Source organism: Tupaia chinensis, unplaced genomic scaffold (assembly GCF_000334495.1).
Source record: "Tupaia chinensis unplaced genomic scaffold, TupChi_1.0 Scaffold000377_5, whole genome shotgun sequence".
NCBI lineage: Eukaryota > Metazoa > Chordata > Mammalia > Scandentia > Tupaiidae > Tupaia > Tupaia belangeri.
Genome location: NW_006159879.1, coordinates 1726269 through 1738254, shown reverse-complemented (window position 1 = coordinate 1738254; position 11986 = coordinate 1726269). Strand labels below are relative to the sequence as shown.

The window sequence follows — 11986 nt, the reverse complement described above, 5'->3', positions numbered from 1 at the left end:
GGCCCGCGCTGCCATGGCCCGGGGGGGAGGGCCTGTGGGGGGGGGGGCGTGTGCCTAGTGACCTCTGGCAGCCCTGTGAGAAGCAGCGTCAGGACCACGAGTGGGGCCAGGGGACAGAACCGCCACGTCAGAGCACCCTGAAGGGCACACGGTGAGGTCATGGGGGCTGGGAGCCCGCGTGGCTGCAGACCTGAGCCCCGGTCTGGACGGCGTCTGGGCTGTGCTGTGGAATGGGGTGGTTTAAACTGGAGGCGGGTTCGTGTTAGAGGGAACATGAGTGCCGGGTCAGGCACACTCCCTCCAGGGGGGAGGGCACAAGATGAAGGTCGGGCCTGGGGCTGGACACGCTACAGCAGACCCCGCCCCAGTCGACAGATCATCCTCCACCCACAGACTTCCCAGGGAAGCCCCACTGCCTGCGTGCCACACGCTCAGGAGAGAGCACAGGCCCTAGGTCTTCAAGGTCCCACAGCCCAGGGGGAGAGGCGGGCAGGCCATCAACGAGCATCTGCAGGAGGCTGAGGGTGTCAGGACCAGGAATCTGGGGGAAGCTTCAGGGAGGGCTTCTGAGAAGAGGTGTGAGTGAAGGGCGTCTCCTGGACAAGTTGCCCGACAGCTTTGAGCCTCACCCTTATTTCCGAAGGGAGGGCTGACACAGATGTTCTAGAAAGTTCTTTCCAAGTCCGATACCCCTGTTGTACAAGGCCGTGGTCAGCCGGCCGCTAGGTGTTCATAACTGAGAGTGAAAGCCTATCGCCCACGTGCACTGAGAAGCCAGCACATTTTGTCCAGAACGGGAATCATGCAAGACCAGCATTCCCACGCCGTACCGCAGTGACCAGAGACTCGCAGGCCTGCCTGCCCTGCCCACCTCTGTGTGCACGCGTGTGCGTGCACATAGCAGACATGGTATGCGCGCATGCCCACCTATGTGCACGGCACTCTGCAAACGGGGGGTGATTTGGATTTGGAATTAGGTTTATGTGCATAAAATAATCCAGCTCGTACTTCGTACACTAAATTATCTCCGAACGTGCTAACGAAGAGTGTCTAACTTAGAAAACGGTCGGTGAGGGTAACTGGCGTCGGTCCGCATGGACGAAGTATGCAGTCTGAGTTGGTCTGAGGCTGACGGAGCGAGCATCGGCCGTCTCGCCGCGGCTGGACTGCGTTCGCGAAGGTTTACACACGTGTTTGCATAACTTCCTTTCCCTGGAACCCGAGGCTCTCTTCGGGGAGGGTCTAGCTGCGATGCCTGGCTCACAAATGTGGAGCACATTCCGGCGGACAGACGGAGAGCAGTGTTTTGTTTCTGAAACCCGGGTTCTTCGGCCGCCTGTCCTTCCTCCGCTCACCCTGCCACCCGTGGCTGCAGCCTGATCGCCCGCACTGGCCACCTCCCGTCTGGTGGGGATTCTCGAAACGGGACTGAGGAGCCGGTTAACGTTGCATTGTAAACGAGTATGCGTTAACTTAAGTATTTTATTTTTAGTCTTATTAGAAGTGTATTTGTGAGTCGAATGTGCGTCCTAGGAAATTCTGAAGGGGTGACAGGTAGCTTTCTTCCATGGCATGTTAAAGCCAGATTTTGTGAACTTGGAGAATACCCCCTGGGATAGCCTAGGTGAGGGAGCAAGCCTAGGTGAGGGAGCAGGACCGAGGCCAGACTGCTGGGACTCCACTCACCTTAGCTAGACAGCCCTCACGGCTCTTCATGAGACTCACGGAAAATGCATGTTGTGAAGACTACACACGCATCTCAGGTTTCCTCCCACGCGGGTACCTGCCCTCCAGCTCTCCCTGTCTTCCGAGCCCCCGTATACCCGCTCTGGCTTCTTCGAGTTACCTAAGTACACATTTAATTTTATTTACTACTATTACTATGTGAAATTTGCCTAAGGGCACGTGTGCTCACCAGAAAGAGCGGGAAAGTGAGAAGGCAAGCCGCCAGGCCCAGGGCTCGGACTCTGTCAGCCGTGGAGGCCGGCGCCGTAACCCCCATGGCCCGCCGCCCTGCTCTCGCGTCTACCTGGACCGGCTGCAACTCGGCGTGGCGCGCACGGACCTTCCGCAGCTGCACGGACCACACCGCCTGCCTTGGGCCTGTGGAACCTCAGTTCTGTGGTGTGTCGTGGGACACAGTTACTATTTACCTACCTGTGGCTGCCCTTTCAACACTAAGCATGGGTACCATTTGGAGCCTTTTCGAGTTTCGCACCTTCCATTGCCTGCTTGAATAGACAGCGGGTCTGAGCTAACTCCAGCACGCCAGCTCTCTAACTCCAGAAACAAGTTCTCTAACTCGTGTTTGCACGTAGATTTTTGAGCCGTGGGCTGCCAACATGTTGGCCCCCAGCACCCTGCAGCGCCTTGTGTGAGAACGGAGGGCGCAGGCTGGGCCACGGCACCTGGATGTCCGCTGTGCCCGTGACAACCGCACATTCGCTGACAGCGACTCCCTGGTGACAAGGGGACGCATGACATAGAGCATCACTTGGAATTTTCTTCTGTATTTAGGCTTTTGTCATAGGGTTATGTGTGCTCACCAGAGAGAGACCGTGAGAGGGAAAGTGAGAAATCACCCCACGGAGGGTGGCCACGCTATGATCCCTTCTTCTCCATTCTCCTCTTGGGATTTTGAGCACACACTTTCCCCCCATACCCCGTATGATTTTCAAGCTGCCAAGTCTGGGACTCGAACTACCATCAGCCATGTGGGAATTCAGCAGCTTACCCAGTGTGCCACCTGCTGATCTCACTCCCTTGCTGAAGTCCACCATCTAGGTTTTGAGCCCCGGAGGGAGGGGCTGAATGCCCTCCATGCCTGGCCCCTCCACGCCTGGCCGTGCCGAGGTGCCCACCACAGCACGGCTCCGTGAGTGGAGCTGGAGCCCGCGGTGAGTTGGACCATGCTGTGATTGCTTTCAGTTTGCAGAGACATACGTCATCTGGCATCATGAGATCAAATCCGAGCAGGCCCCTCGTGCTCCTGGGGCACGGACGGGTGGCCCTGCACTGCGAGGCCCTCCCATCCCTGCCCACTGCTGCTGGCCCCAAGGTGCTGCATGTCCCTGGCTCATGGGAGGCAGACTTCTGAGTTTCACTTAGGCTTTCTGGAAAGAGGCCCTAGTACCCCGCCCTGCAGTCAGAGATGATGCTTAAACTCAAGCATCTGCAGCCAAGCCAGCCAGAGTAACAGCCGTCCCCTGCAAAGCTGCTGCAACTGCGGAGGAGGCCGAGCCCGCCGGGGCTGGCCCCACAGCGTTCCAGGTCTGACGTGGGAGTGAGGCAGTGGGCCTGTCGGCTGGCCTCCAGCAGCCTTTGCTAGACTCGTGCTCCAAGCTTCGTGTCCAGGTATCAGACGGCATGCTTCTATGTTCGGTCTCTAAGACCACGTCCAATGGCATCTTCGATAGCCTGCACTGTACAGCCCATGTACACTGCAACACAGTCCCGTGGCCCTGACCACATACACTCCAGCACAGTCCAGTGGCCCTGACCATGTACCCATGTACACTCTGACACGGTCCCGTGGCCCTGACCACATACCCACATACAGCCCGACACAGTCCCATGTCCCTGACCACGTACACTCCGGTGCAGTCCTGTGGCCCTGACCACGTACACTCCGGCACAGTCCTATGGCCCTGACCACGTACACTCCGGCATAGTCCTGTGGCCCTGACCACGTACACTCCGGCACAGTCCTATGGCCCTGACCACGTACACTCCGGCATAGTCCTGTGGCCCTGACCACGTACACTCCGGCACAGTCCTATGGCCCTGACCACGTACACTCCGGCATAGTCCTGTGGCCCTGACCACGTACACTCCGGCACAGTCCTATGGCCCTGACCACGTACACTCCGGCATAGTCCTGTGGCCCTGACCACGTACACTCCGGCACAGTCCTATGGCCCTGACCACGTACACTCCGGCATAGTCCTGTGGCCCTGACCACGTACACTCCGGCACAGTCCTATGGCCCTGACCACGTACACTCCGGCATAGTCCTGTGGCCCTGACCACGTACACTCCGGCACAGTCCTATGGCCCTGACCACGTACACTCCGGCATAGTCCTGTGGCCCTGACCACGTACACTCCGGCACAGTCCTATGGCCCTGACCACGTACACTCCGGCATAGTCCTGTGGCCCTGACCACGTACACTCCGGCACAGTCCTATGGCCCTGACCACGTACACTCCGGCATAGTCCTGTGGCCCTGACCACGTACACTCCGGCACAGTCCTATGGCCCTGACCACGTACACTCCGGCATAGTCCTGTGGCCCTGACCACGTACACTCCGGCACAGTCCTATGGCCCTGACCACGTACACTCCGGCATAGTCCTGTGGCCCTGACCACGTACACTCCGGCACAGTCCTATGGCCCTGACCACGTACACTCCGGCGCAGTCCTGTGGCCCTGACTCACGCTGCTGTTGATGCTGTCATGCGAACCCGTTTACTTTCCAAAAACCTTTTCTAACATTCTACTTTTCAACAAATGCTACATTGCAAGGAAAATCCCATGAAATTTCTTTCTGCCGTGGCCAGTGCCGCGGGTAAGAACCGGCTCAAGGTGCAGAAAGCCCTGCTGACCCCAGCTCACCTTTCCGGGACCAACGTGTCAGGATACATGCCGGCGATCTAGGCCAGGGCTGCAGTTCCTGAGACTCCGGCACATGGCTGTCCTATGCGAGCCCTGCTCCCTGGTCCGGGGTTCATGGCGATGGTGCCTCCAGCTGGGACTCAAGGGCAGTGCCCTCGCCCTCTGCTTGCCCTTGCCCTCTCTCTGAATTCTTCCTGACCCAGGGCCTCTCCCTGTCACCTGCAGGCCCTGGGAGCCCACCCCTGCCCCTGCACAGTTCCCCTCGGCAGGAATCTGTCATCCAGGGCTCCAGGAGAAGCCCAGATGGGGCCCCAAACCGTACGGGGTCCCAGCCCATCAGTCCGGAACTGTCCCTGAAATGCCTGTCTCCCCTCATCAGGGAGTGCTTTCTGCCCATCCTTGCTCCTTCCTCCCCTGCCAGGGGATGGACCCTTCCAGAGAATCGCACAGGGCATGGCGCACAGCAGGCACCCCGGACTGCGCCCACCCTCGATGTCCGGACCGACCGGGCCTGCAGGTAAGGCGGATCAGAGCTTGTCCTCCGGCTCCAGCCTGCCTACATGCTGCATTAGAACCAGAGAAGAAGCCCAGTAGCCCCTGCCCTACGGGGAGAACCCTCTAGGCCACCCCGTCCCGCCCACTCGGGCAGTTCTGAGAGCAGGAAAGTGTATTAGAGATTACCAGAAACCAGTTCCAGGTCCCACCCTGCATGCAGCTGCACTGCCCATGGGCCAGAAGGGCTCTCTGTCCCTCTCCCCGGCCCCCTCCCCTGCCTCCCTCACCGGCCCCCTCCCTTGCATCCCTCCCCTACTCCCCTCCCCTGCCTCCCTCACCTGCTCCCTGCTCTTGTAATCCCCCCCACCTCCCTTCCCTGCCCCTCTCCGCTGCTCCCCACTCCCCTGTCCCCCTCCCCGTCCCACGTCCTACCCCCGTCTGCTGCTCCCCACTCCCCTGCCCTCTTCCCTGTCCTACTCCCTACCCCAGTCTGCTGCTCCCCTGTCCCTGCCCCCCTCTCCTGCTCCCCTCCTCTGTCCCCACTCCCCTACCCCTGTCTGCTGCCACCCCATGGACACCCAGCCTTGTTTCCATGACACCCAGGCTGGGTTTGGCGGCTTCCTGCCTGCGTGTTAACCCTGTCTCAGGCTAGCCCGCTCATCTCTGCTGTCCCCTACTGGCCTCTGAGGTGGGATAACGGCCACTCAGGCCACAGTCATGGAGCTCAGTGCTTGCCCAGGACCAAGGACGTGCTCGGCTGTGGAGACGAGCTTTGTGCGTGAAAACCACACGAGGGGAGGTCGCACAGCCAGAGCCTCTGCGTCCGGCGTGCGTGGGGGTGCTGGGTGGGCCCCGCAACAGCCACGCACCCTAGTTTTGGTATCTCCATGTGAAAAGTGAACCCTGGATTCCAGGGAACGAGACCCCGTGCCCTTGCTGGCTTCCGAGGGAGTCACCATCGCAGTAAAAGCTTCCCAACGCTGAGTTTTAGAAAATTAAACAGAAAGGCACCTCTGCCCTCTGCCCTCTGCCCTGCAGGGCGTGTTCCGGGAAACGCTAACTCCTTATGTCACTGCTCATTGCGCACCTTCCAGGCTCATAAAATAGAAAATAAGATCTGAAGACGTCTTTAAGCTAGGAAGGAATGTATGCTGAAGGCCATGTACTCGCCTTAACTGGGTATGGGTACTGGTGACTAGAGAGCACGGCACCCTCTGCCGCTGTCTGAGTAAGAAGCCCAGCCGTGTGGCCAATGTTCGGCGGAAACTCTCAAAATTTAAGGATAGATTTTGTGAAATAAGATAAAAAAAATTCATAGGCCTAGGAGAAAGTGTGCAGATGAAGGCGACTGGATCCCACATGGCTGGCTGGGTGGCTTGTCTCAGCCTCGTGGCTTGAAGGGCATGCCAGGAACATGGGCATGGCCAAAGTCCCACGAGGAGATGAGAGAGGAAAGGACTGCAGTGTGCCCCTCCCCGGGTGCTTCCTCACTGCAAAAACAGAAACCAAACCAACCCACAAACCCTCAGCCTAAGATGCATGTGGAATCTCATGGACACCAAAGAGCCCAAACGATATTGAAAAAGAATAGAGTTGGAGGCTTGTACTTCCCTATTCCAAGCTTACTATAAGCATACAGTGATCAGGACCATATGGCCGGGCATAAAATGGGCCCTTGGGCCATGGAATGGGAGCCAGAGCCTGGCACAGCCCAGCAAGGATGCCAGGCAGGAGTGTTTGGTGAGGAAAAAGTTGTCCTTTCTCCTTTTCATTTTTAATTTCTTTTTGAGAGATTTTTGTGCGAGGGTATGTGTACTTGCTGAAGACACAGAGATAGAGAGAAAGTGAGAAATCATCCCCCCCTTCTCCTCTCCAGATTTTGGGTACGCACCTGGAGTGAGTTTCAAGACGCTGCATCCGGGACATGACCCTAGCTGCTCATGTGGAAATCCAACATTGTAACCACTATGCTGCCTGCTGGCCCCAAGGACAGTCTTTTCAACGAATGGTGTCATGGAAGCTGACATACACGTGCAAGAGAATGAACCTGAGCCTTACCTCACACCATATACAAAAATACCCTCAGAATGATCAATGCATGAACGAGAGAGCTAAAAACACACAATTATTAGAAGAAAGTCTTCATGACATTAGAGTTGAGGATGATTTCTTGGATATGACACCAAAGGCAGAGAGAGGCAACAAAGCAGACAAGTGGCTTGTACTACATGGGGACCACCACCCCTGGGGTGGAGTGCAGGAGGTGTTTGCAGGTCAGGCCTGCGATAAGAGGTTACTCTCCAGAACATATAAGGAATTCCTCCTATTCAGTAACAACAACTAACAACCTGGTTACGGCAGAAGGCTTAAACAGACATTTTTCCAAAGATACACAGTAGCCAGTACAAGATGCCCATAAAAAGTTCTTCAGCGTAGGTAGTCACGGGAAGGCACGTGCAAGTCGCAGTGAGGTGCCATCCCACACGAAGGAGGAGCGACGACGCGAAGCGGAACGCACACGCGCTCTGTCTCATCATCTGCGTGAGCTGAGGAAGGACGCGCATTGCTCAGAGCCGGGACCCCAAGCCGTATGCACAGTTGGTGGAAAAAGAATGGGATTTCCTCACGAAATTAAACATACAGGCTGAGTATTACTCATTACAATATGTGTGGGACCAGAAATAGTTCAGATTTCAGGTTTTTCCAGATTTTAGAATATTTGCATAAATGAGTTTGCAATGAAATAACTCGGGGATGGAACCTGCCCCCCCTGCGCCCCCACAGCTGGGGCTTCGCGTCCCTAACCCACTCAGCCTACAGGCAGCTGGCATCACAGCGTTCCACGGCAACCTGTCCTGCGAGGCCAGATTTGGGGCACTTTGGATTTCAGATTTTCAGACTGAAGCTGCTCCCCTGCACTATCTGACGCGCAGAGCTGGCGGCTCTTCGAAAACAGCACACCGTCCCGACGTCACGTGGCCCTGCTCGGAACCCCGAACACACCATCAGAACATCACGTGGCCCTGCTCAGAACCCCAAACACACCATTAGAACATCACGTGGGCCCGCTCAGAACCCCGAGCACACCATCAGAACATCACGTGGCCCCACTCTGAACCCTCAGTACACTGTCCAGACGTCATGTGGCCCCGCTCGGAACCCCGAACACACCATCAGAACATCATGTGGTGTGGAGCGCCCCCGCCCATCGCCCTCAGTGCCTATTTCAAAATGGCGCTCAACGTAAGCTGTCCTGCGAGGCCAGATTTGGGGCACTTTGGATTTCAGATTTTCAGACTGAAGCTGCTCCCCTGCACTATCTGACGCGCAGAGCTGGCGGCTCTTCGAAAACAGCACACCGTCCCGACGTCACGTGGCCCTGCTCGGAACCCTAAGCACACTGTCCGGACGTCACGTGGCCCTGCTCGGAACCCCAAACACACCATCAGAACATCACATGGCCCCACTCGGAACCCTCGGCATACCATCTGAATGTCACATGGCCCCACTTGGAACCCCGAGCACACCATCAGAGTGTCACGTGGCTCCGCTCGGAACCCTCAGCACACCATCAGCATGTCTCGTGGCCCCATGGTTCCACTCCTAGGCATGTGCCCCACTGTGGAGTAGGGGGCTCAGATAGGCATTCCTCACCCGAGTTCATAAGAGCACACTTTGGGGCCGGCAGGTGGTGTAGCAGTTAAGGCACTGGACTCCCACATGGCTGACCATGGTTTGAGTCCTGGACCTGGCGGCTTGCTTTCTCACTTTCCCTTTCTCTCTCCCTCTGTCTCTCTGGTCAACATTTAAAAAAATAATAATAATAACAAATAAAATTAAATAAATAATTAAAAAAATAAGAGCACAGTTGGCAGTGGCTGGAAGGTGGGGACAGGACTGTCTGGCCATCGTCATATGCCGGAGTGCTAGTTAGCCACAAAGAAAGGACTTTCTGACAAGCTGCGGCATGGCTGGGCCCTGTGGCATCAGGCTGAGACAGGCCAGCACATGGGGGTGGGGTGTAAGGCTTCCTTTGCACAAGTACCCACGACAGCCCCTTCACAGACACGGGACCCAGAGGTGGCTGCTGGGGCATAGGGGGGAGGGCAGGGCAGACCTGCGGCTCTGTGGGCACAGGCTGGCAGCTTTGCAGGGTGAATGCTGCTCTGGAGACCCTGTGGCCACGCTCAGCGCCACTACGCTACACACACAAAGGGTGACTTCAGCCTTCTGTGGTGTGGGTGCTTCACCCTGGCTCACGTTCTCGGCAGAAACCGCCCATGGTGGAGCAGCGGAGACCCCACGCCAGCTGTGCAGAGGAAGGGCTGTCCACAGTGATGGAGCCTTCCAGAACACTTGGATGCAATGAGGCCCTGAGTAAAGACTGGCTCTGTCTCCTACAGACTGAACAGTGGAGACAGATCTGGTTTTCAGGATGCTTCGGACAGAGCAGCTAGACCCTGCTGAGGGTGAGCGAGACCAGCTGATGTGGTCACGAAGCATTTCGAGAGGGACAGCATCGGATAGATCTGGTTTTCAGGATGCTTCGGACAGAGCAGCTAGACCCTGCTGAGGGTGAGCGAGACCAGCTGATGCATTTCGAGAGGCACGGCATCGGATAGGAGGAGGCCGTTGGGTCTACGCGCAGCACATCACAAATTCTGACTTAATACCGTGTCCACGGCGCTGTGCTCTTTATCACATAAAAAGCCTCCTTGTCCACAGCCCTGCCTTTATGCTTTTTCCAAGAGACACCCGAGAGGCAGATGCACACGCCTGTCTGCTCGTGCACGCACAGGCCACGTTACCTTCATGTGGCTCCCGGGGCATCCATGTGTCTGGACCAACTGCAGCCCTTCTCGACGGGGGGCAGGTAATTCGGGAGGTGCGTGTCCGACCGGATTCAGTAACTACATTTCTCTGTCCTCCAGCACATGCGGTCACTCTGGAGAAGACAGAAAAGCAGAGCAGTGAGGCTGAAGCTCAGGGACCAGCTGAGCTCCCCCCCGCCTGAGGGCTGTGGCCACCAGGGCCCCTCGTTCCATTTACGGCGTCGGAAGCGAGGGGGACAGTGATGGCATGCAGGGCTCCAATGTGTGGAGATGAGACGGAGGGGTGACAAGGGTCACTGATGTCACGGCCAAGTAGTGCCTAGTAAACCCCTGACGGAAGACTGTCCTTGGAGCGCCAAGCTCGTGTTCGCGACGTGCACGTTACCCTAACCCTCAAGCACACCCCTAAGCGCGAGGGTAACTTCTGTGAGTGGGCCTGAAAGGCACTGGACAGCCTGGACTCGCCCCTGTAATCGCAGCAGAGCATGGGGCGATCTGCGCAGCGTCCGTGTGGTCCGGCCTCGGCCCCGTCCTCGTTCTCGTCCTCGCTGTGAGACAGGGCGCTACCTGTCTGCACCTCATAGCTTTTGTAAAGCTTAATTATTGGCCTCTTTAATGACTGACAGAGACAGAGAGCACCCCAGTGAGGGCTCAGCGCCATGGCCCACCCTAGCTTCACCCAGCCTGACCACAGGCGTGGGGCACCCTCCCGCTCTGGGCATGAGACTGGAGCCTTCCCGGGGGTCGGCCACACGGGTGTCACGCTTTTACCACCCACCACCGTCTGGGAGGTTCGCAAGAGCAAACCGTTTGCTAATTACAAAGGAAAACAAAATGCAACGTCTTAAGTAACAACTGTGCTTTTTGGTAACAGATGAAAGCAACCCCCGATCTAGCCTTTAAGCGGGCTTTCTGTCTAAGCCTTTATGGTTACTACTCAGAGTGCACACAGGTCTCTTGAAAAGTTCTGTGATATCAGTTACTAAACGTACTGGGGACGGCTAGGGCGACGTTGGAATTTATGAAACGTAAGCTGATTGTCACCAGATGAGGAGCACCAAAGAGACAACTTGCAGTAACTCTTACAAACTAGCCAACGAGCGAAGGGAGCGATTGCGAATACGAGTAGGGCGGGCTGTCAGCGCTCCCAGCTGTCCCGCTACGTTGCCGACACGACACGTTGTTCGCAAACATTTGCTTTCAGAAAGTATGCGTACGTGCGTTTAGACCATGTCTTACTCTTCCAGAACCCTGGAAACCCACCTCTGTCGCTTTAAGCTTTCCTAACATCTCCGAACTTGTCACACGGGTAGTCATTGTGTGGGAGGTCTGTCCCGTCTTGTGGTTCACGGCAGGAGCAGGGAGAAGGACCCGGACACGTCCCCCGGCCCCCGTAGCCTCAGGTTGCTGCCCTCCGCAGCAGACATGTCCAACATTGTCAGGAAAGGCGTGCATTTCTCACAAAACGGGTCAGCGTCTACAAGCAGAATTTGTGCACAGAATGACTAGTTTTCTCTGGAACGGGGTCTGATCTCCATGAGTGGGCTCACGAGTCGGGAGTCAGAAGTTCCTTCCACGTCCTGCACCCGTGGGGCTCTGGCTGTCATGGACTGCCCGCCATCCCCAGGTGAGCGTGATGAGGCAGGGTACACCTGACCCCCAGACCCTCGGAGGGAGAGGGCGGAGGAGAGAGCTGGCGATTGTAGACGCGGGCCCCACCTCTACCCCCGGGCGCTGCACCTGGGAGCTGTCTGAGGGGAGTCACTCAGTGCCCTGGGCACCTTCAGCCTGGCAGACAGTGGCAGATGTGAAGACGCGAGACAGGGAGGGTGAGTGTGGGTACCAGAGACGGCGAGAAGAGGGGGCGGGAGTGAAGAAACATTTCACAGACCACGGAATGTAAAATTCTGTAATTTTGCTTTCTAAAAAGAGAAAGAAAGCCACTGGCAGGTGGAGTGCGGCTGAGCGCCCGAGGGCACTGATGCCGACCCGCCGTGCGCTCGGACCGCATGTGCAGGGCTCGGGCAGGCGCCTCCTGCTGTGT

At 57.1% G+C, this 11986-nt stretch overlaps 1 protein-coding gene across 1 annotated transcript in view; it reads right to left on the bottom strand.

Annotated features, from left to right (window-relative positions):
• Positions 1-11986, bottom strand: part of MYT1L (myelin transcription factor 1 like) — a 406891-nt gene that overhangs the window by 197069 nt on the left and 197836 nt on the right. The window contains 1 exon segment of the mRNA XM_006153537.1: positions 9919-10055. The gene's annotated coding sequence lies outside the window, so the exon portion shown is untranslated.